Consider the following 24307-nt stretch of genomic DNA (forward strand, 5'->3'; position numbering starts at 1 on the left):
GCGACAGATACATCACCTCCATTTCCCATTTGCCTACCCTTTCGATATAACTTTAATTTTCCCTAAAAATTTCACTGCTATCAGTTTCAGGTTTCAACCAACTTTCTGTACCTACTATTATGTGGGCTTCACTGCTTTTCACGAGAATTTCAAATTGTTCCACTTTGTTGCTTCGGCAGTTTACCATCATTATTTTAGCACTCTCACCAGTGGGAGGCATTTCTTACACTGATACTTCTGGATTTCCTACAGTTATCATTATCTGGATCGTATGTAGAGTCGCCTAATCTAAAAAACTCTTGTGTGCACACCACACACTGTCAGTTACCAGAGTAACAGCCTTTGATGTGTAGTGCACACCTGACCCATTTAGGTGGATCCTACCGTTCTCAATCCTATGGCCCAAGTCCAGGACCTTGCAGCCTAGCTTGTCACAGAACTTTCGAAGTCTCTGGTTCAGTCCTTCAATTCGATTTGGAACGAAGGGGCCACGATGAGTTCTGGGGATAACGCTGCAAATTGTGAGCTTTGTTGAAATGCCATGCGCCAGTCTTTTAAACCTTCTCTGCTGGAGTGACCCAAGAATGACGTCGGGGCCCAGACGATAGGCATCACTTTTTCCAACGTGCGCCACAATCTGTAGTTGGTTACCCCGTTCCATCAATGGCTGCTGGAATAGCCTCTTCAACACATTGAATGAGGCCCCGAGGCACATACACTGAGTGCTTCTGGTGACCTTTTCTGTCCGTCGCTGCCATTTCTCTAAGGGGTACCATCATTCGCCACAAAATTGAAGTGCCGACGTTTAACAGACTTCTTCCCTTTTGCATTTGCCTCCTCCTGACACTTCACAAAAAAATGGTTCAAATGGCTCTGAGCACTGTGGGACTTAACATCTATGGTCATCAGTCCCCTAGAACTTAGAACTACTTAAACCTAACTAACCTAAGGACAGCACACAACACCCAGCCATCACGAGGCAGAGAAAATCCCTGACCCCGCCGGGAATCGAACCCGGAAACCCGGGCGTAGGAAGCGAGAACGCTACCGCATGACCACGAGATGCGGGCGACACTTCACAAAACAGGTTTCCCTCAAAAAGGTGAATGGAGTCCCACTTGTTCAGTTTCAGTTTCAGTGAAAGACCGCACCTCAAACAAAGACTAGAGGGATCGGTAAAACACCCTGAGTTCTCCCTGGTCGCATCCACACCATACAGGACGCCTAGGTCTACCACTGACACATCACTCGCAGTCAAGTGGACTAGTAATGACAGATTCTGTACTTTCTGAAGAGGAGACAGGATCCACAGGAGAGGATAGCATTTGAGATACCTCTGGTGAAGGTACACTATGTGTACACTATGTATCCGGGCACACCCAGAAACATACGTTTTTCGTATTAGGTGTATGGTGCTGTCACTTATTGCCAGGTGCTCCATATCAGCGACCTCAGTAGTCATTAGAAATCGTGAGAGAGCAGAATGGGGTGCTCTGCAGAACTCACGGACTTCGAACGTGGTCAGGTGATTGGGTGTCACTTGTGTCATACGTCTGTAGCCGAGATTTCCGCACTCTTAAACATCCCTAGGCACCCTTTTACCGATGTGATAGTGAATAGGAAATGTGAAGGGACACGTACAGCACACAAGCGTACTGGCCGACCTCGTCTGTTGACTGACAGAGTCTGGCGACAGTTGAAGAGGGTCGTAATGTGTAATAGACAGACATCTATGCAGACCATCACACAGGAATTTCAAACTGCATCAGGATCCACTGCAAGTACTATGAAATTTAGGCGGAAGTTGAGAAAGGTTGGATTTCACGGTCGAGCGGCTGCTCAAAAGCCACACATCATGCCGGTAAATGCCAGACGACGCCTCGCTTGGTGTACGAAGCATAAACATTGGACGATTGAACAGTGAAAAAACGTTATGTGGAATGACGGATCATGGTACACAGTGTGGCGATCTGATGGTAGAATGTGGGAATGGCGAACGCCCGGTGAACGTCATCTGCCAGCTTGTGTAGTGTCAACAGTAAAATTCGGAGGCGGTGGTGTTATGGTGTGGTCGTATTTTTCAGATAATGGGTTGCACCCATTGTTGTTTTGCGTCACACTCTTACAGCACAGGCCTACATCGATGTTTTAAGCACCTTCTTGCTTCCCACTATTGAAGAGCAATTCGGGGATGGCGATTGCATCTTTCAACACGATCAAGCACCTGTTCATAATTCATGGCCTGTGGCTGAGTGGTTACACGACAATAGCATCCCTGTAATGGACTGGCCTGCACAGAGTCCTGACCTGAATCCTATGGAACATCTTTGGGAAGCTTTGAAACGCCGACTTCGTGCCAGGCCTCACCGACCGACATCGATACCTCTCTTCATTCCAGCACTCCATGAAGAATGGGCTGCCATTCCTCAAGAAACCTTCCAGCACCTGACTGAACGTATGCCTGCGAGAGTGCAAGCTGTTATCAAGGCCAAGAGTGGGCCAACACGATAGTGAATTCCAGCATTACCGATGGAGGGCGCCACGAACATGTAAGTCATTTTCAGCCAGGTGTTCAAAAAATGGTTCAAATGACTCTGAGCACTATTCGACTTAACTTCTGAGGTCATCAGTCACCTAGAACTTAGAACTAATTAAACCTAACTAACCTAAGGACCTCACACACATCCATACCCGAGACAGGATTCGAACCTGCGACCGTAGCGGTCGCTCGGTTCCAGACTGTAGCGCCTAGAACCGCACGGCCACTCCGGCCGGCTCAGCCAGGTGTCCGGATACTTTTGATCACATAGTGTATCACAGGTATACGACTCTCTGCTGACACACCGATTTGCAGCAGTTGCCAATCTTTTGACAGTAGTCAGGGCGATTTCTAGCTACTTACGAACACAAATCAACTCATCGCGTGTTCGAGAACAGCATTCACAGAAGGGCTGTATTTTGGCTGGTGCAATGTTTTATAAGGCACTGAACAAATACTTTTAAATTGACCTCACTCATTATCTTTTAATCTGTTAAAAGTTCCTAATTACCTGTAAGGATTGAAGCAAATACACAAAACTAAATTTCTATTGACGCAACACAAAAACCTGTGATAATCACTGCTAGTTGTCTAAAACGTTTCGAGGTTAATTATAGTTGTTAACAAATTCTAAAACAGAGTTAATTAGCGATAAATGCATATAATATATACGGCTGCTCCTCTTTACGGGAAACTAGATGTAACACAATATGTTAGTTGGAACATCTGTTACAATAACTAAATCACAAACAACGATTTGCTGCAAATTGCTCATAGATTATGCAAAGGACAATGGTAGGTTCCGAAAATTCTCAAAAACCACGTCTATTTGCTTTGATATTCAGTGAAATTCAAGGGTTATGTGTTCTTTGGCAGAATTGTTAACCACTTTCTCTGATTTGCTACAAAGTAAGTTATGTACCCAAAATACTCGTATCAGTAACTTGCAAAAATGTAGTTCTGTAATGGTCCAAAATTCCTCAAAATAACCTATTTTTTAAGTAATTTTACAATGAAATTAGAGAGTGATTATTTTGAACCACGACAAGCTACTATTCTCAAAAATTCTAAAACAGCCCAACAGTTCGAGTTTATCGCAGTCCTCGCGAAACGAATCTAGAACTTCAGATCAGCACACGATCTTGTACACGCGGTCTCGCAGAAAGGTAAATTCATAAGTCGGATTTTAAGCATAAATAAACGTGCGTATTGCACGGATTTTTCACGTAGCTGGTTCTGTGCACACTTCCACACTGGCGTGCCGAAGAAGAACGTTGCAATGTGAGTTTATCACGATCAAAAGCGCCCAGATTTGCAACACAAACAAAGCACATCTTCTGCTTCTTGCAACTAACCATAATTCAATGATTGTCACTTTGAAAAAGGGAAGAAACGACCTAAGAAACAGCAGACTTATTACGTATTTATATGCTCTTTGAAGTGACTGAACGAACTGTACACCCTCACGAGTAATTTCAGAAATGCTGATGGCATCACGTAGCATCTCTTAATAATTTCGCACTATGCACTGAGTGGAGTGGTCTACTGGCTGACCTCTTCAGAAGAAGATCTGTGCTGGTGTAAGCCTTCGCCAACACAGTGGTCGGCTAAGATGAAACGGAGATCGATTAGTAGGCGCTGGATCAAGCGTACCTATCACGAGAGAGGCCAGAGACACAACCACAAGCAACAATCCGCCAACGCCCTCTCGACAGCATGTGTTTAGCCCGCCGCCGCTGACTGGAGGGCCTCACCGTCTCACTGATCGAGTCTGACGTATGTAATTCACTCACAGAGCGGGCTCAGTTCACATCGCAGATTACGACAGTACATGGTGACCAGATTAGTGGCTATAGCGGGACTAGCAGTGAGACCAAAATTTGTAAGAGCAAGATTACCGATACTGTCTGCAAGAGGATAATTACGGATGAGCTTGTACCACAACACATGGATTCAATTTAAGTTAAGTAAATGTTCATCTAAATAAAGAACCATATTAATCCACATGTGCATTTGGGTTGTAGAAAGAGGATACCAGCCACCCGTAACAACATTCTCTCCCTTGCTCCTTGCAGTACAAGACTCTACAAGATCGAATCCCCGTCCAGTGAACCACATCAATTTTTTCTATTATTTTTTCTATTATTTTGCTAATAAATACCGGAGTAGATACTCCAACAGTACTTATTTCGTCAATTTTAAACTGTGTCTTGAATATTGCACCTGTTTGTGAAAGGAAAGACGAATTGAAACACTTAGGACTTATCTTTGTAAATCGCTCTTGTTTTCTACCTTGACGCGTTTCGAGGTCTTAAGCCCCCATCTTCAGGCTCGCCAATCGGGTATGTGTGTATTGATTTTTCTGGGTGTAACCAGTTGTCTACTTTACAATTCATTTCACTACAGATGCGTCATTATGTACCACTTGTTACTACGATTAGGCAAGGAGTACTGCAGCGCGGAGTGGCCGTGCGGTTTGAGGCGCCATGTCACGGATTGCGCGGCCCATCCCGCCGGAGGTTCGAGCCCACCCTCGGGCTGGGTGTGTGTGTTGTCCTTAGCATAAGTTTAAGTAGCGTGTAAGTCTAGGGACCGATGACCTCAGCAGTTTGGTCCCTTAGGTATTCACACACATGCAAGGAGTACTGTGTCGTGAACGGTAACAAAGCTCCTGACGAATGTTCCAAAAAAAAGTCACCAACATCGATCTGGGAGAAAAGGGGTCATGTGACGTTGGTGAAACGCTGCTGTTTATATTTTACGTTAAGACCAAAAATTTAATATTACCTATGTCTTATCTGTTTTGCACCTTTTTTTTTAGTAACACAAACGATAGTAGCTGTTGTTGATATGGTAGCAAAACAAAGTTCGCCGGCCGCAGTGGCCGAGCGGTTCTAGGCGCTACAGTCTGGACCCGCGCGACCGCTACGGACGCAGGTTCGAAATCTGCCTCGGGCATGGATGTGTGTGATGTCCTTAGGTTGGTTAGGTTTAAGTAGTTCTAAGTTCTAGGGGACTGATGACCTCAGAAGTTAAGTCACATAGTGCTCAGAGCCATTTGAACCATCTGAACCAAAACAAAGTTCACCAAAGAGGACAAATTACTTTTCATAGGTAACTACCACAAAAGTCTAAGTATGATGATCATAACAGTAAGAGGCGCTTTATTGATTGAAAAATATCGAGGTACAGTGTAACAAAAAGTTAATGCCATGGGGCTAATTTATGTGCCTGAATGGCCGTACGTTTATGAGACAAGGACCAGATAAATTCTATGGTGTGGCAGTATGCTGATAGTAATCCGTTCCATGGGTACACATTTCAAGCAATTTTCAATTGCAGATAAGAATTTTGTATGATCGTTGGACAGATTAACTCCGGATGATACAGATCTCTTAGCACTTGTTCCCATTTTAAGGCAGCCACAACAAAAAAAGTACTTCTGGTATTTATGACGCAGTGTATGAGTGTGTGTGATTAATATTTTGTCTTCCCTAAGGATGGACGAACATTAAAGACATGTCACCAGAAAGTAAAAGCGAAAGAATTTCAAAGAACGAAAAATCGCTAATTTTCTGCCTGTCACAGTTCCGTTTCTGATTATTTTCGGGACAATTTCACTTTGGCGTGCTAGAGGGACATATCTTAATGACGGCGTAGCATAATTTCTTTTGAAATAGTCTCACAGCGCTATGATCAAATGCAATAGAACATTTATAATTGGAGACTATTACCCTTTATTTTTCTATCTGTAAGAAAGTACCGACTTACTAGCTGTGATACTTGTTCGAAATAAGCAAAATGCCCTACCACTCATCTCTTCAATGCGCATCTGGCGCGTCTGAAAGTTCACTCTATGGATATTACTACTCTGTGTTGTGAATCAAAGATACATACAATTCAGTAGCAACTTGCATATTTGGAATTTTCTGACATTAACATAAAATTTTTAAGAAACTTGTATGCATAGAATTCAGCGTATTTATTATATTGGATTGAGCATTGAGTTCTAGCTTCCTTAATTTCAATAACTGAAGAAGAAAATTCACCATAATTTAGTGTGTATTATCAAAATTTCTCACACTTCAAGGTGCGCAATAACTTAAGGCGACAGTGCAAACGCCTACTCTACTTAATGTAGTAGACGTAGATGTATAAAGAGCGATGGAAACGTTTTTGAGGGCTTTGCTGCAGCGTATATGCAACCCAGCGAGACTCTGATGTGGATATATAAGAAACGACATGTAGGCAAGTGGTCAGCATGGCCTTAAATTGGAAACTTTTTGATCTACCGTTATAGATGAACGACAGTCTCACGTATTGGGGCATTGCTTTCATTCAGGATAAGCAGCTCATCGTGAAATTGCGTTGATTTTTTTCCTTCTCAAAACAGGAAACTGATCAACACCCGAGCTTTTATAAACTCATAACAGAGTGCCCTCTTGGATTTTATAATTATGGCGTTCTTCGGAGAGTAGGCAAATTAAAACTTGAGACTAAAGGCGCTTGAGATTAGGACGAATGAAGTAATCTGTGAGGGTGAAGTAATTTTTCCTTCCTAAATTCGATAACCTGGTCTTTACAGCCGTCTTCCCTACTGCCTTAGTGCTCCGTTGCTAATGGCTTCGACTCTGACGACTTGATAAAATCCCAATTGTCTCGTTTGCTTCTCTCCGAGTGTTGTAACGGAATTAGTTCCGTATCGATATGGATGCGTTGTCGGAGGAGTAATTACCGTGACACAAATAACAGTACGGATAGTAATTTTACGTGTGTCCGACTGCGATGTGAGAGACATCTGTAGGCGTTATGACATTTTCGGAAAGAGCTCCAGGAGCTGGGACACTTTCCCTTCTTGGCTTCCCGTGGCGTGTGCTGGACTATCCCCCAAGTTCCAGCGTAGTTAGACACTCCGGAATCAAAGGTTCAATGTTTCTCGTAACGGCACGGGATCTTTTTTCGCATTTCTATCAGGAAATTAGATTATGCAGTGCGCTAATATGAAGTGCTGTTGGAACAATTTAGATACATTAATATCTTTGAAAGCTCGCCACTGGACTACATCCCGTTATAACAATAAGACCTGAAATCAGAGCTGCAGTTATTTTGTGATTCTTATTGTGTAACTGCTGGATAGAATAAGCTGCTAGGATATAAATCGACATGCGTGGAGACGAATATAGTCTTAAACTAAAAGATTGGTGTATTTAATCATTTTACATGAAAGATTAATATGGGAATCAATGACTAATTCGGCGGCACTTTTGTACTAGAGACGTAATAATTAGCCTGAGGAAAAGCTGATCTCAGATTTGGACTTGTCGAATTTACTAATGTGGGAATAAGCCGTATTGTCTGCGAGGAAAATGAGTCTTCTTATTTCTGACCTTCACGTATCCGAAATGTATGCGATACTTTTTTTTTATTGACTGAAACGGCAAGGGAAATGGAGGTGGTGGCGTGAAGTACCAAATCAACGGACTTTGCACCAATGTTCTGGATTAAACTTCAAACATCTCCGCAGTGTCTCATGAAGTGTGGGCATGTGAGGATGTTGAGTGTGGACCACCCGTCGAATTGAGATGCTGAACTTGGCGGCCCTCTTGGTACCATTTGAGAGGTGGAAGCTATGTGCCGGATCCCTAGATTTTTCCTTTTTCTTCTCTCATCATCATACTACACATCCATTACACTCATCAAGAGTCAACAGATGCACTTAAGACACAACTATCACAAACGGTGATGAAGAAAATCCTTTCCAATTAGGAGGTGGGATCCACCCCTCGAGGTTTCCCATTCAGACGATTACGTGTCCTTCTGTAATTGATTTGTAGGAATCATTGTGGCAGGGTAAGTTACAAGTTACAATACTTCACCGACTTTGTTATTGATTTTGCCCCTCATATCCTATGGCAGAACCTATTATAGTACTCTTGGGAAGTGTAAGATAGAAACATCAGGCTTACAGGCATGCTAACATTGGGTAACAGTCAAGGGAATGAGAACGAATTCCAGTTCGCACCCCCCCCCCCCTTCACCCCCCCCCCTGATCCTACACACATTTCAAATACTCACTATGTAATAATTTGCATAAAACTTTTCTCAACATTTTCGCAGAAGGCAAAGTAGGATTGCGACCATTACTAAAAATTATTTGACTAATATATCATTGTCTTTTCTTGACAGGAGATAAACTTTTAGAGTATGCCTAGATTTAGGGAAAGCTTTTCAGACAAGCCTGGTTCCGTAGCTGCCTGGTCAGCGTAGATGGCTGTCATGCGAAGGATACAGGTACTGCCAAAGCAGTTTCCTTGGTTGGAGGTCTGGTACGGGGTATACTGAGCGCCGTGATGCGAATTGATGAGCTACTTGAGCGAATAATAGCGCCTCACGGTCTCTAAAATCTGAAAAACAGCCGATAGAGCGCTATGCTGACCACATGCCCCTCCACACCTCAACAGCACGACGCTGCAAGGCAGAGGATGACATGGCGACCGGTAGACATTTCTTGGACCTCCACCGCCTGACGAGAAGTTCGGTTTGCCAATTTTAACTTGAATAAACTCTTTGGAATTTTGAAAGGCGTAGGGGGTTGAAAATACAAGGAGCGGAAGGTTATCTTCAGTACCTACAGTCGTTAGGAGCCGAAGGACCGGAAAGGTTTCTAGCTATCCGCGATGTTATCAAGTCTTCACATTGTACAAATAGTAAAGGGAACTAAAGAGAAATTTTGAAAGGAAGTCGAAGTTCAGGGAGAATAATTCAAAAGTATGAGGTTCTGTTGACGACGGTGTAATTCTGTAAGTGATGGGGAAGGGCAAGAAAGTGCAGCTGTATCTTAAAAAGAGGTCATAAGATGAACATCAACAGAAGTAAAACAAGGATAATGGAATGTAGTTGAGTTTAATCAAGGGATGCTGAGGGGAATTACGTTTGGAAGTGAGACACTGGAGCAGCAACTGAATTTTGTTATTTGCGCATTTGTGATGGTTTTTGTGCGGTACTGTAACGTGGATGCTATACAGTTCAGATAAAAAGAAAATAAATTTTTGAACTTTGCTGCTACAGGATAATAATTAGATGAGTAGATCGGATAACTAATGAGGATATGTTGAATCCAATTGACTAAAAAAATGAAATCAAATGAAACTACAGTAAAACTTGCTGAAATCGGCACCTGTATAATTCGGAAATCTGCCCAAACCGTACTAGCATTTCAGTCCCGACGCATTCAGTGAACTTTTTATATGCTGATTTTTTGTATAAAATGGAACGTGCTTAACCCGGAAACAGAAAGCAAATCTTAGAACATACTTAATAATTCATTGTATAATGCGTAAAAGAGCCTTACAGTTCTACTGTATTACAGTTCATTAGTTATTCACGACCCTGCAAGGACGTTACTCTGTTAAGCGGCGCAAAACCAAGAAAAGAGGTCCAACGCAGCGCGACGCTGCTGGTGTGGACCTAAAACTGCGCAGCTTGTGCAACAACGAGTAAGTTACGCTCAGTGTCCGTACAGTACATCAAAGGAAACGGTTCGTTCAGTGCTCTGTTTGTCGGCTTTCTCGTTTTCCTCATTATTGACTCATGCCGGCGCATACAGGGACGTTGTAGCGCATCTACCATCACACTGCTGCAATGTGCGCAGTGAAAGAGGTAGGTATCGTTCCGTTGAACAATGGTTTTATCCCACAAGGTCATTAATTTCTGCCAGTTTCGGTTGACCAGTAGCACTTTAAGAGATACAGTAATATGATGTCGAACAAACGGAATGTGTCGTCAGCACGTAACGAATGTGTCGTCAGCCGGCGCATACAGGGACGTTGTAGCGCATCTACCATCACACTGCTGCAATGTGCGCAGTGAAAGAGGTAGGTATCGTTCCGTTGAACAATGGTTTTATCCCACAAGGTCATTAATTTCTGCCAGTTTCGGTTGACCAGTAGCACTTTAAGAGATACAGTAATATGATGTCGAACAAACGGAATGTGTCGTCAGCACGTAACGAAAATATTAATTTAATCGAGGCGAGTGGTAAAGACAAACTTTCTGCGCGCGAAATTATGATGTTGCATTTCAAATGCGATAAAACACAAATTTATGAGACTTTAAGAAAGAAGGATAAGATCCAGGACGAATGGATGAAAGTGAATGGGCAGATGAAAAGAAAAGCGAAGAAGACCAGAGATGAAGAAATTAACAGTATAGTGTGGGAATGGTTCGTAAGTGTGTGGGCAAAAAACTTATCTTTATCTGGACCCATGTTGCAGAGTGAGGCTCCAAAGGTCGCTAAAGAGCTTCGAATTAGATAGTTTAAGGCATCCACAGGATGGCTGGATAGTGTCAAAGCTAGGCACAACATCGGGGGTGGAATGAAGTGTGTGGGGAACCTAAGGATGTGCAGGAAAGTGTAGCAACAGAATGGAAGACAATGCTGTCCAATTTAATTGTGAATTATGACCCGAAAGACGTATTCAGTGCCGATGAAACGGGACTGTTTTATCGCGCGCTGCCTTCAAAATCGGTAGCAATTGGAGGTGAAAAGTGCGCCGGCGGAATAGTGTCCATGGAAACACTCACTGTACGGCTGTGTAGAAACATGTTAAGTGAAATGGAGAAGCCACTGGTGATTGGAAGCCGCGTTGTTTCAAAAATATAGACGTCAGCAAACTTCCAGTCACATGGCGAAGCAATAAAAAGGCGTGGATGGTGAGTGGTCTTAGGGAAGAATGGCTGGGCTCTTTCAATGCCAAAATGAAAAAAAGGAAATCGACGAGTTATCGTTTTCCTAGAGAATGAAACCTGCCACCAGAATGTAATGTTATCAAACGTGAAATTGGCTTGGTTCCCACCAGGTTCAACCAGCCTCACACAACCCATGGACCGGGTGGGGTTATTTACACATGTTTGCTCGTGCACGGTCAGTTTCTGTCCTGGATGCAGTAAACTGGATAGTCTTAGCAGTAAAGGAAATAAAACTCGAAACTGTCACCAAGTGCTCCAACAAAGTGGGGTTTGGGATCTAGAACAATACGCGTCTGTGGCCATCGAAGTTCAAGAAAATGCAGCAACAATTGATGAATTAATGAAAGTATGAAACATTTCATTTAGTGCATTACATTCGAAGTGATGACTCACTCCACTTTCACTTCAGCAACAGATTTAATAGAAATCCGCAACACAGAGGATGATGAAGAAGAAATAAAGGAAGAAGAAGAGGAGCAAAATGACGTCTTTAGAAAAACTAATACACCTGAAGAAGCAATTGCATGCATAAACTGTGTTATGCAATTTGCAGCACACACAAATTCTCCCAACTTGTTGGAACTATTGTATGGTGCAAAAAATTGCCTAGAAAAAAACAAATTTGGACAGAAAATTAAAACAAGTCTCCCTCCTTAATACGTGGCGAAAAAAGTGAAATGTGAAGCAAATAAACGTGGGAGTAGTATGTATGTACATAGAATAACAAACCAATTTAAAGTTCGAGTAAATATACACGAATTTCGTGTTATTTATCAATTAGTGTAATAGTCTATTGTTTTATTGTCCAATATACGGTAAATGAACATCTACTGTGATGGAGTAAAGGTACGCAAATACAGTATATGCATAATTAAACATTTTTACTGTACATTTGTGCATGATATCTGACAAATTTTACGTAGCCCAGTGAGTTTTATGTAATCCAGAATTTGGAAAGCTATTTTACTCCCAGGCGATTCCGTTTTGAGCAATTTTTACTATTTATGGTTCTAAACACCCTACCAACTGTCAAACATCTATGACGTATACATGCAGACGAAGCGACGAACGAAAATTTGTACCAAGACTGTCTCATGCTAACCTGGCAGATGCCTTAACTACTACACCACCCTGGCATAGTGGGTTTGTGCAACTATACGACGGATGCTGGCCGCAGTAGTTATTCAGAGATGCAGAAGCTTGCACTGGATAGACTAGCAAGTAGAGCTGCATCGAGTCAGTCTTAAGACTGCAGACCACAACAACAACAGCAGTGCGGAGGATCTGACTCCGTTCAAACGAGCTGGCGTAGCGGACTTGTATTCGGGAGGAAAATGCCTCAACCCAGTAGTGCACGTGCCTGGAGACGGGACGCACAAACGTCAAACACGTAGCTGTTCTTTCAAGCCCGTAACAGATTACATTGATTTTTAATTGCAATCAGACGACTCTTATTGTTATCTTTTATATGTGCCGACAAGATGGCTTCTTTTAACCAATTTTCAGACATTGTATTAATGTGAAGATTTCTCCGTGGTCTGACAGACCAGCTGAGTTTACTGCCGGGTTAAATTTCCTTCCGACTATCCTCACCATGGTTAGTAGTTTCCCTATATCACATTAGGCGATCAGCTGACTGGTTCGTTGACAGGACAAAAACTCATAATTCCCTCCCACCCCACCTCCGCCTCACCACTCCCCCCCCCTCCACTAGTCGAATCAGGACTAACGCTAAATGAGCTAATTGTCATGAAATGTCATGAACTCTCATTTCCTTTCTATTTTCTAAGTTCTTTTAGCACTGGAAGGGAATGTTCTAAAAACAGTGCCTGTATTCTGCCCTTGGAGCAGAGTGGTTGAAAGTTCTGAATATCTAATACAATTTCAACTTTTGTCAGTTTTCCACTTTTTTCACGTGGTGCTGACTCCTCAACTTCATTAATGAAATGCTGTTCCAGTTGCTAACGTGTCTTGCAGTTAACAAATTTCTTAGCAGCTGGAGTGGCATATCAATGATTTAGACTTCGTTTGGAGCTCGCGAAGTTGGGGGAAATGGGTCGCCAACTCTCCTGCTTGCATTAACCAAGCCGTGGCTAGATTAGGGCAGAGATGACGTTTAAAGGTGTTGCATGTTTCAAGTCGGGATTTACTGTGGTGTGCACGTAATAAGGGGAGGGGTAGGGCAGAGCACAGTAACTGGGGCAAAGTGACACGTGATGAACCAGCCAATACTGGCAAGCCACTGGGTATGCTTCAGGGTGCGTGTAATTTAGCATTGACTTTCATGTTTGTTTATGTGTTTGAACGGCCTGGTCCCAGTTGTAATACTGGTTCCCGCCAAATCATCTTAGCCAAGCGCTGTCGGGCTTGCGTAGTACTAGGATGGGTGACCATTCTGGTCTGTGGAGGACTGTTGGCAAGCGGAGTGCACTTAGCCGTTGAGGAGCTACGGTCACGGAAACTCAACGGCCGGGAGAGAGATGTGCTGACCACATGATTCCCCCCCCCCCCCCACACACACACACAAAACCATAACCGCATCCAGTGACGTCTATCGGTATAGTTGGGCCATTCGAGGCCTGTTCTGACGGAATTTACTTGTGGTGGGGGTACTTGACAACTCATTGTGGATGGCGTAAAGTGAACATAACAGCTATTGCATTAATAAGCGACAGCAATGATTTACCAAGAGCATAAATTTTTACTCGTATATAGAGAGTTAGAAACCAAAACAATGAAGCGATGGGGCCCATACCCCATCATTACCAGTCATCAAAAAAAAAAATGTATGTGAAATCTTATGGGACTTAACTGCTAAGGTCATCAGTCCCTAGCCGGCCGCGGTGGTCTAGCGGTTCAGGCGCTCAGTCCGGAACCGCGCGACTACTACGGTCGCAGGTTCGAATCCTGCCTCGGGCATGGATGTGTGTGATGTCCTTAGGTTAGTTAGGTTTAAGTAGTTCTAAGTTCTAGGGGACTGATGACCACAGATGTTAAGTCCCATAGTGCTCAGAGCCATTTGAACCATTTTTCATCAGTCCCTAAGCTTACACACTACTTAACCTAAATTATCCTAAGGACAAACACACACACACCCATGCCCGAGGGAGGACTCGAACCTCCGCCGTGACCAGCCGCACAGTCCATGACTGCAGCGCCTTAGACCGCTTTTTATTTTAATCTCATTTTGTTCGCTTTTGTTCGTTGAATCTGCTTGGGGTGGACGTCGTAAGACATCCGTTTAAGTTCGTTGTTGATCGATTAACTCAGGTTTATTATTATTATTATTATTATTACAGAGGGCAGCTAACCCTCTGACCGAACACGCTGAACTTCCGTGCCGGCGACCGCTAGGCTAATCTCGCGCGGCACGGGTAGCGTATGTGGCGTGGGACGGAGACAGAAAGCTCAATGGTGACGCCACAAAGCGTAAGAGGCAATCAAATGAAAAAGACACAGATGAAAAAAAAAGAAAGTAAACTCTTTATTATATGAAAAGTAATTACCATAGTTGTTAAGGCGTGTATCCCGCTGTGAAACAAGATAGTCAGTACTTCATGCAAAAATGTTTGCGGTTGCAGAACCTTGATTACGCCTAGGCGTGCAGCTTTCTGTCCCAAGCAAATCGACGGCCACGAACGTCTTCCTCCAGGGTTCGAAAAATATGGAAATCTCATGGAGAGAGGTCGGGACTATGTGGATGATGTGTAAGGGTTTGCCAGGGAAACTTCTGCCATCTGCCTCGTGGACGGGTCCAGATGTTGCCAAAGCAGTTTCGAGTACGCTGCAGCAGTTTCCATGGGAAGCATTAACACGTCCTCCACACAGTCCCAATCTCTAACCACGCGATTTCCATATTTTTGGAGCCCCGAAGAAAGGCATTCGTGGCGGTCGAATTGCTTCGGATGAAAAGGCACATGCTTAGTTCTAATCAGGGTTTATGGGCAACTGAAAACTTTTTCCATGAAGGTTTTGATCGTTTTGTCTCGCATTGGGATAAATATATTAACAGCTCCGACGATTTATTTCGAATAGTTTACTTTTTTTCCGTCTGTCTCGTTTTCATTTGTTTGCCCGTGACATTCTTCGTCCGTCTCTCCGCATATCGCATCATGTACCTCGCCTTCTAACTTGCACATCACTACCTGTATAGTGATACACAAGGATCGTTACAATTTACTACTAGAACAGGAATAATAGCAGAGTTCGCAAGAGCTATGCTGTGTGGAGAGGTGGTACTTCGACCAGTCATTTGCGACTTTGTAAGCGCGTGTTTTTCCGTACAGGTTTCGCATCAAATAATTCGACTGTCAAGGGTTAATTACAGCTTATAAATAGCATTGTTTCTCGTGGCTTTCGTTTGGCTTTCGATCCACCCTGTTTCGTCTCCGTGGAGCGGAAGCTGCCAAAAACCAGTTGGTAGGCGTTGTTTTCACAATGAACGGCGTTCGTCTTGAGGCATAGTGATCCAGAATCCTTCTGAAAGCTGGTTGTTGCGTGGTGTGATAATTTCTGCCATGTTTTACGGGTCCAGGCTATGTTGTCGACTCTTCTTAAGACTGGTTTATGTAGATTTGACGATAACTAATTTGGGCTCGTTGATAAATGTATTCTGGTGATTCAGTGGTGCAATATGCGGCATAAATTGTTGGCTCTAAAACAGTCTTAATTTACTTCTTCTCTGTGACCTTCTCGACTGACTTCAGCTATCACTGTTACTACGGCTACTGCATTAGCTAAAACAGTTAAAAAAATTTATCAAGTATGAATTCGCTGGGATAAATGACAATGCCTGTTACTGAAACTAGTAATTGTATTTATTTTGTCTTTGGGCAACAATGGCCTGCGGTAGTTACAACGGCCCCATGTTAACATAACTGCAAATTTCACAGTAGAACAATACTTACAGTTTGACGGACGAATAGGTTCTTAATGTAAAATAAAAACTCAAAGTGACGACATCATACCGTCCGCAGTTGTTACAATAGTGCCAAGTTAACACAACTGTAGAATTCAGAATAGAACAATGATGAAAGTTTGAAGTACGAACATAAGTTCTTAATGGAAGGTAAAAGCACAAAATTACGATCCAGTTTTCGATCCGGTCTGATTCCATGTGAGGACGAGCTCCACAGAAAAGTATGATGTGAAACTAGATGCCGGCGCCTTTTAAATAGTTCGCGAGAAAATTGTATACATTAAGCCGGTGAAGTGAAGCAGTTACATTAATGGAGAGGGGCAACCCCTCGCAACCAATTTCATGTACAGGATTGCTTGAGCGCAACGTACTCGCCGACGTAAGTGGAGTTTGCCAATTTTCTTATCCAAGATCTCCACAAAGATAACGTATGGACCTGCATCATCTACAGCTACATGAATACTCTGCAAATCACATTTAAGTGCCTGGCAGAGGGTTCATCGAAGCACCTTCGCAGTCTCGTACACCGGGCGAAGAAAACGAGCACCTGTATCTTCCCGAGCGAGCTCTGATTTCCCTTATTTTTAATGATGGTCGTTTCTCCCTATGTAGGTGGGGGTCAACAAAATATTTTCTCATTCGGAGGAGAAAGTTGGTGATCGAAATTTAGTGCGAAGATGAAAAACGCCTTTGTTTTAATGATATCCATCCTGAATCCTGTATCATTTCAGTGACACTCGCTCCCCTATTTCGCGATAATACAAAACGTGCTGCCCTTCTTTGAACTTTTTCATTGTACTCCGTCAGTCCTTATCTGGTTAGGATCCCACACCGCGCAGCGGTATTCTAAAACAGGACAGATAAGCGTAGTGTAGGCAGTCTCCTTAGTAGATCTGTTACATTTTGTAAATGTCCTGCCAATAAAACGCCGTCCTTAGTTAGCCTTTCCCACAACATTTTCTGTGACTTCTTCCAATTTAAGTTCTTCGTAATTGTAATGGCCAGGTATTTAGTTGAATTTACGGTCTTTCCATTTGACTAATTTATCGTGTAACATAAGTTTAACGGATTCCTCTTAGCACTCATGTGGCTGACACCATACTTTTCGTTATTTAGAGTCAAATGCCAATTTTCGCACCATACAGATATCTTTTCTAAATCGTTTTATAATTTCTTTTGCTCTTCTGATGACTTTACTAGTGTGCCGGCCAGTGTGGCCGAGCGGTTCTAGGCGCTTCAGTCTGGAACCGCGCGACCGCTACGGTCGCGGGTTCGAATCCTGCCTCGGGCATGGATGTGTGTGATGTCATTAGGTTAGTTAGGTTTAAGTAGTTCTAAGTTCTAGGGGACTGATGACCTCAGATGTTAAGTCCCATAGTGCTCAGAGCCATTTTTGACTTTACTAGTAGATAAACGACAGCGTCATCTGCAAACAACCTAAGACCGCTTCTCAGATTGTCTCTCAAACAAGAACAGCAAAAGGGTCTATACACTACCTTGGGGAACGCCAGAAATTACTTCTGTTTTACTCGATGACTTTCCGTCACTTACTACACACTGTGACCTCTCTGACAGGAAATCACGAATCCAGTCACATAACTGGGACGATATTGCATAAACACGCAGTTTGATTACAGCTGCTTGTGTGGTACAGTGTCAAAAGCCTTACGGAAACCCAGAAATACGGAATCAATTTGAAATCCATTGTCAATAGCACTCAACACTTCGTGAGAGTAAAGAGCTAGTTGTGTTTCACAAGAACGATGTTTTCTAAATCCGAGTTGACTGTGTGTCAATAGACTGTTTTCTTCGAGGTAGTTCATAATGTTCGAACACAATATACGTTCAAAAATCTTGCTGCATATCGACGTTAATGTTATGGGCCTGTAATTTGATGGATTATTCCAAATATATCTTTCTTGAACATTGTTGTGACCTGTACAACTTTCCAGTCTGTGGGTACGGATCTTTCGTCGAGTGAACGGTTTTATATGATTGTTAAATACCATATCGACTGTATCAATTGCTGACACTCGGACGCGCAACCGCATCGTCAGTGTGGTCTGGTTTGTTTGCTTTGTGCCGCCAGTAGAAGGGAGGAGATGCGAACCCGGTATCTCTTGCATATCAGAGTCCGGAGTAATATTAGGATGAACACATAGCCCTTTACTAAGGGGACCGTTTAACTTCTGCTCATATTCAGATGCATCACCTACCTACAAGTGCTATTAAGGTAATAGCGATGGCTAACTTGCTGACTGTCCTTATATAGCTGATGATGCTTCTGTTGTTGTTATAATTGTTGTAGCTGCAGCAGCTGGAACTGTTGCTGCTGGGATGGTGGTTGCTGCTGAAACTATAGTTGATGCTGGTACAGAAGCTGCTGTTCTGTTAGTGCTGTAGCTCCTTTTGTTGTAGAAACTGCAGGTTAGGGGTTGGCGGTTTACCCTGCTGGGTCTCACTATGAGTTTTAGACGTCGCCGGCAGCGGAATGTTCGTCGGTGCACCCTGAGGGCAGATTTACAGTGCTGACTGTGTGACCTGACCAGCGTAAGAGAGATCGGCTATTTATGAGATTAACAGAGTTGCACAACCGCCGCAGACGTGTGGCTAAGAAATCACTCACAATTCCGGCGTACATTACTCAGCACTTCTCTGTGGGGACGACAATATGGGTATATAAGAATACTTACAAGAATACGAAGAGTATGAGCCGCCACACTCCGCGAAACGTAAGCATCTCTCACAAGGCGAACTTAGCAGCACGACCGCGCTGTCAGAGAGCTGGAATAAACTTCTTGACTGGTAAGTATCAGAGAATTGCACAAAGTCTATGATGCTCCAATAGGAAGAATTCACTATAATGTCACAAGTGCTTAATTCCTTAGTACACAACGTGGTTGCAGTAACTCCTTCCTGCCCAAACTTAACTTGAAGAACCACGCCACTTCGACAGACTCGGCCTGACACAGAATGCTTCTGATCTGACCAAATAAATTCCTGAGATCGTCTTGTGGCTAGCTTTCCTGTTATACTAGACTGAGACGAATTAGACAACGCACTCACGATAACTCTTACAAAACAACAGATACAAACATCTATACACACACAGATGTATGTACCAGAAGGTCTGTTGTAAAATTCACTCCTGTGAAGTTAACTGTTTATTAAGGTAAACCGATACGTGGAAAATTACCTCGATTATGTTTGATGCAATTGTTATGCAAAGAACAAGTGAACAGAAATGTACTACAGATGTGTTTTAGCTGCTCTGTGTTGTGTAAGACATTGAGATCGAACGTAACAGCAAGATGTTGACTAGTGGTGTAAATATCAATCGCTTACGGGAGTGCTAAGCTTAACAAGAGTGTGTTACAGCTGTATGAAATGACTCTCGGTACACTGAATGATAAGGCTCCTAATTGACATTTAAGATCAAAATTAGTTTATATTTAATCATTCTAACTATGGGAGAGAATTCTATTACCTTTAAAGTAATTGATGTACTATATATTAAGAAAATGCTAACGATGCTACCCTGTCTTTATTCACTGTAATTTAAAGGTTTGTTGACGCGCTCATGGACTGTGTGGCTGGTCCCGGCGGAGGTTCGAGTCCTCCCTCTGGCATGGGAGTGTGTATTTGTCCTTAGGATAATTCAGGTTAAGAAGTGTGTAAGCTTACGGACTGATGACCTTAGCAGTCAAGTCCCATAAGATTCCACACACATTTGAACATTTTTTTAAAAAGTTTGTCGAATCATTTTAATTGAAAAGTTTGTCGAAGTTCTCTTCATGAAATAACAGCGAAGATCGCGGCTAAATGAGAATCACTGTATGACGGATATGACTCATGTGGAGAAGCGCAGCATTGGAGGAAGTACACTCCTGGAAATGGAAAAAAGAACACATTGACACCGGTGTGTCAGACCCACCATACTTGCTCCGGACACTGCGACAGGGCTGTACAAGCAATGATCACACGCACGGCACAGCGGACACACCAGGAACCGCGGTGTTGGCCGTCGAATGGCGCTAGCTGCGCAGCATTTGTGCACCGCCGCCGTCAGTGTCAGCCAGTTTGCCGTGGAATACGGAGCTCCATCGCAGTCGTTAACATTGGTAGCATGCCGCGACAGCGTGGACGTGAACCGTATGTGCAGTTGACGGACTTTGAGCGAGGGCGTATAGTGGGCATGCGGGAGGCCGGGTGGACGTACCGCCGAATTGCTCAACACGTGGGGCGTGAGGTCTCCACAGTACATAGATGTTGTCGCCAGTGGTCGGCGGAAGGTGCACGTGCCCGTCGACCTGGGACCGGACCGCAGCGACGCACGGATGCACGCCAAGACCGTAGGATCCTACGCAGTGCCGTAGGGGACCGCACCGCCACTTCCCAGCAAATTAGGGACACTGTTGCTCCTGGGGTATCGGCGAGGACCATTCGCAACCGTCTCCATGAAGCTGGGCTACGGTCCCGCACACCGTTAGGCCGTCTTCCGCTCACGCCCCAACATCGTGCAGCCCGTCTCCAGTGGTGTCGCGACAGGCGTGAATGGAGGGACGAATGGAGACGTGTCGTCTTCAGCGATGAGAGTCGCTTCTGCCTTGGTGCCAATGATGGTCGTATGCGTGTTTGGCGCCGTGCAGGTGAGCGCCACAATCAGGACTGCATACGACCGAGGCACACAGGGCCAACACCCGGCATCATGGTGTGGGGAGCGATCTCCTACACTGGCCGTACACCACTGGTGATCGTCGAGGGACACTGAATAGTGCACGGTACAGCCAAACCGTCATCGAACCCATCGTTCTACCATTCCTAGACCGGCAAGGGAACTTGCTGTTCCAACAGGACAATGCACGTCCGCATGTATCCCGTGCCACCCAACGTGCTCTAGAAGGTGTAAGTCAACTACCCTGGCCAGCAAGATCTCCGGATCTGTCCCTCATCGAGCATGTTTGGGACTGGATGAAGCGTCGTCTCACGCGGTCTGCACGTCCAGCACGAACGCTGGTCCAACTGAGGCGCCAGGTGGAAATGGCATGGCAAGCCGTTCCACAGGACTACATCCAGCATCTCTACGATCGTCTCCATGGGAGAATAGCAGCCTGCATTGCTGCGAAAGGTGGATATACACTGTACTAGTGCCGACATTGTGCATGCTCTGTTGCCTGTGTCTATGTGCCTGTGGTTCTGTCAGTGTGATCATGTGATGTATCTGACCCCAGGAATGTGTCAATAAAGTTTCCCCTTCCTGGGACAATGAATTCACGGTGTTCTTATTTCAATTTCCAGGAGTGTATTTCGCTGCCGTGGCGATGCTGGACCACAGCAAAATGGCGATGGTCTGTTCATCAGTTATAAAAATCAGTAGCTGCACACACTGCAAAATTTTCAAAGAAACTATTTCGACTGCACGATCGTATGTCTATTAATTTCCCTTTGGAATTAATGGTAGCTCAGGCCCTTACACTGTAAAGCTCACTTTTGAAACAGTTCACAGTCCAAATCACGATACTACTCGGATATCGACCAGTCTTCGCCTGTAAAACAGACCATAGAAAGAGTAAATTTCACGCTCATTTTTCTGACTGGATAACGCAGAATAGTTCTGTTCACTGCTCGAAGAAATCTCAGTGCAACGGCATCTATTAAACTGACAGTTTCTGGTTCTGGATTGTTTGGTGTATCTTCGGCTTCTTCTTCCTGCCGGTGTCCTCTGCGAAGAACTTGAAAAAAATGTTCCCACTTCTAATTGTTTCTTTCTCCCTTGAACTTCACCCATTGGTCTTCGACTGAAATCTTCTTGAAATATGTAAATTACTGCAACTATAGTGAAAGAATCGTTCTTTAGAACTTTCTGAGTTCTACTCTGTCACCCTCGAGATCGCTGGTCTCTCCGTCGCAATAGACTACCGATTGAGGTGGTGCAGTGGTTAGCACACTGGACTCGCATTCGAGAGGACGACGGTGGAGGTTGTTGTGCATTCATTCAAGAAGATTAAACATGCCCGTTACAATGCACTCAGGACTGGTTCGGAAACGTGTTCCCATGCAAGAGACACACAATTTGGCACACGTTCCCTCCTGTCCCTCCACTCTCCCCTTCTGCCATCCCCACCTCCTCTCTCAGGCACTTGTTGCCTTTCCTCGGGCTGTCTGTACGACCTTTAATAATAGATATAAACCTAGAGATCTTGCTTTTTCTTTTAAAATACATACTACATACACACTCCTCCTAACAAACATATTTCTGAATTTTATCCAGTGCTAAATATTAAAGTAAATGCAATTAATTTCCGAACTAGGTACTGTAATTTATGAAAAGTTTAGAAACTTATTGTCAAAGCACAAAGAACAGAATCTTGGTGTCGTTATAGCTTTAATAAAAAGTATCTATTAAACTGAGTAGATGGAATGAAAATATTAGATATCTGTTAATTTTTGGTTTGATATTGGAACTATATAATTTCACAATTGACAAATTGTTTTATTTTTCATGGAAAAAAAAATGGTCTAATATTACATCCACTTGTAAAATATACCTAAGACTGCTTAACTGCCTAAGGTGTCGTCATGTATTTCTTGTTAAGATAGTGCTTTTGTGAAATATGATGCTTTGGTAAAATACGAGCCTCATTAGATGGAGATTTCATTGAAAAGCTTACGTTTGAAATAAATTTGCTTTCTTTCTGAAAATAAATATTATCAGTTATCTCCAGTCCTTACTTAGCTTCTCTCGCCCAGCACAAGGTCCTAACATACTGGGAGAAAGCGCAGGTGACTCCTGGATATAAGAATGGTAAAAGAACGGACTACAAAATAACAGATATATCCTTAACATTGGGCTGCTGCAGAATTCTTGAACATATTATGAGTTAGAATACGATAACTTTCCTTGAGAGGCGACATTTTTTGCCATAAATCAGCACAGTTGTAGAGAGCAATACTTGTATGAAGCTCAGCTTGCCCACATTCTCACATGAGGTCCTGCGAACCATTCCTAGGGCTTCGTAAGACATTTCACACAGTACCACACTGCCGAGTTATAACAAAGGTACCCAGCATACGGCATAGTTTCGCAGATATGTGAGTGGCTCGAAGGCTTCCTACGTAACTGAACCCAGTACGTTGCCCTCGGCGGCGAGTGTTGATCAGAGGCAAGGGAATCGTCAGGAGCGTCCCTGGGAAGTGTGACAGGTTGGTTGGCTGATTTGGCGGAGGAGACCAACAGCGAGATCGTCGCTCCCATCGGATTAGGAAAGGATGTGGGAGGAAGTCGGCCGTGCCCTTTCAAAGAAACCATCCTTGGATTTGCTGAAGTGATTTAGGGAAATCACGGAAAACCTAAATCAGGATGGCCGGACGCGGATTTGAACCGTCGTCCAGTGAGCTAACCACTGCGCAACCTCGCTTGGTGACAGGATCGCTCTTATTTTCTATACAGGGTGTTTGGAAATATCTGTTGCATGACTTGTAAGACCTGTACACGGGAGTGAGCACAGAATACTTTGCACAGGAACCCATGCCTCGAAACGTATCATTTCCGTGATATTACCCTTTGAAAGCATGTTTGCTAGATGGGTACCCAACAGGGTAATCATGGTCGGAGGTGTTTACGTCGGATCGGCTGATATCCTTTGACCTAATTCGAGCCTCATTCACGTGCTTGAGAGTGTTAGAGAAACGTTGTTGAGTACGCGTTTGCAGAATACACCGACATGATCCTTCTGAACGGCGAAGTACACGAAGAGCTGCTTGTCGCCTTTACCAAGATCGTTCTCCACGTCGGACTCCATAGCGTACCCTTATCACCACTACTACGCATCGACATCAAAAAGGGGTACCTTCACTGTCAACATGCGTGGCTATGGTGCTCCATGGAGGGGCTGCACAGCCAAGATGGATGAAGCTGTCCTGCATCACGTTGATGAGAACCCGTGAACAAGAATACGAGCATTTTCTTTGACCATTAAAGAGTGGAACTGTAAAACAAGTACTGCGTTATTCCTAATCAATTACGTGTAAAAGTGGTATCGGTACCAACGTGTTGTCAAATGGTTGTAGCACGGGAACGAAAGGCTTCTGGACATTGGTTC

At 43.8% G+C, this 24307-nt stretch overlaps 1 pseudogene; it reads left to right on the top strand.

Annotated features, from left to right (window-relative positions):
- Window positions 1-24307, top strand: part of LOC126092822 (60S ribosomal protein L13a-like) — a 154341-nt pseudogene that overhangs the window by 109578 nt on the left and 20456 nt on the right.

Source organism: Schistocerca cancellata, chromosome 7 (assembly GCF_023864275.1).
Source record: "Schistocerca cancellata isolate TAMUIC-IGC-003103 chromosome 7, iqSchCanc2.1, whole genome shotgun sequence".
In the NCBI taxonomy this organism is placed as follows: Eukaryota; Metazoa; Arthropoda; class Insecta; order Orthoptera; family Acrididae; genus Schistocerca; species Schistocerca cancellata.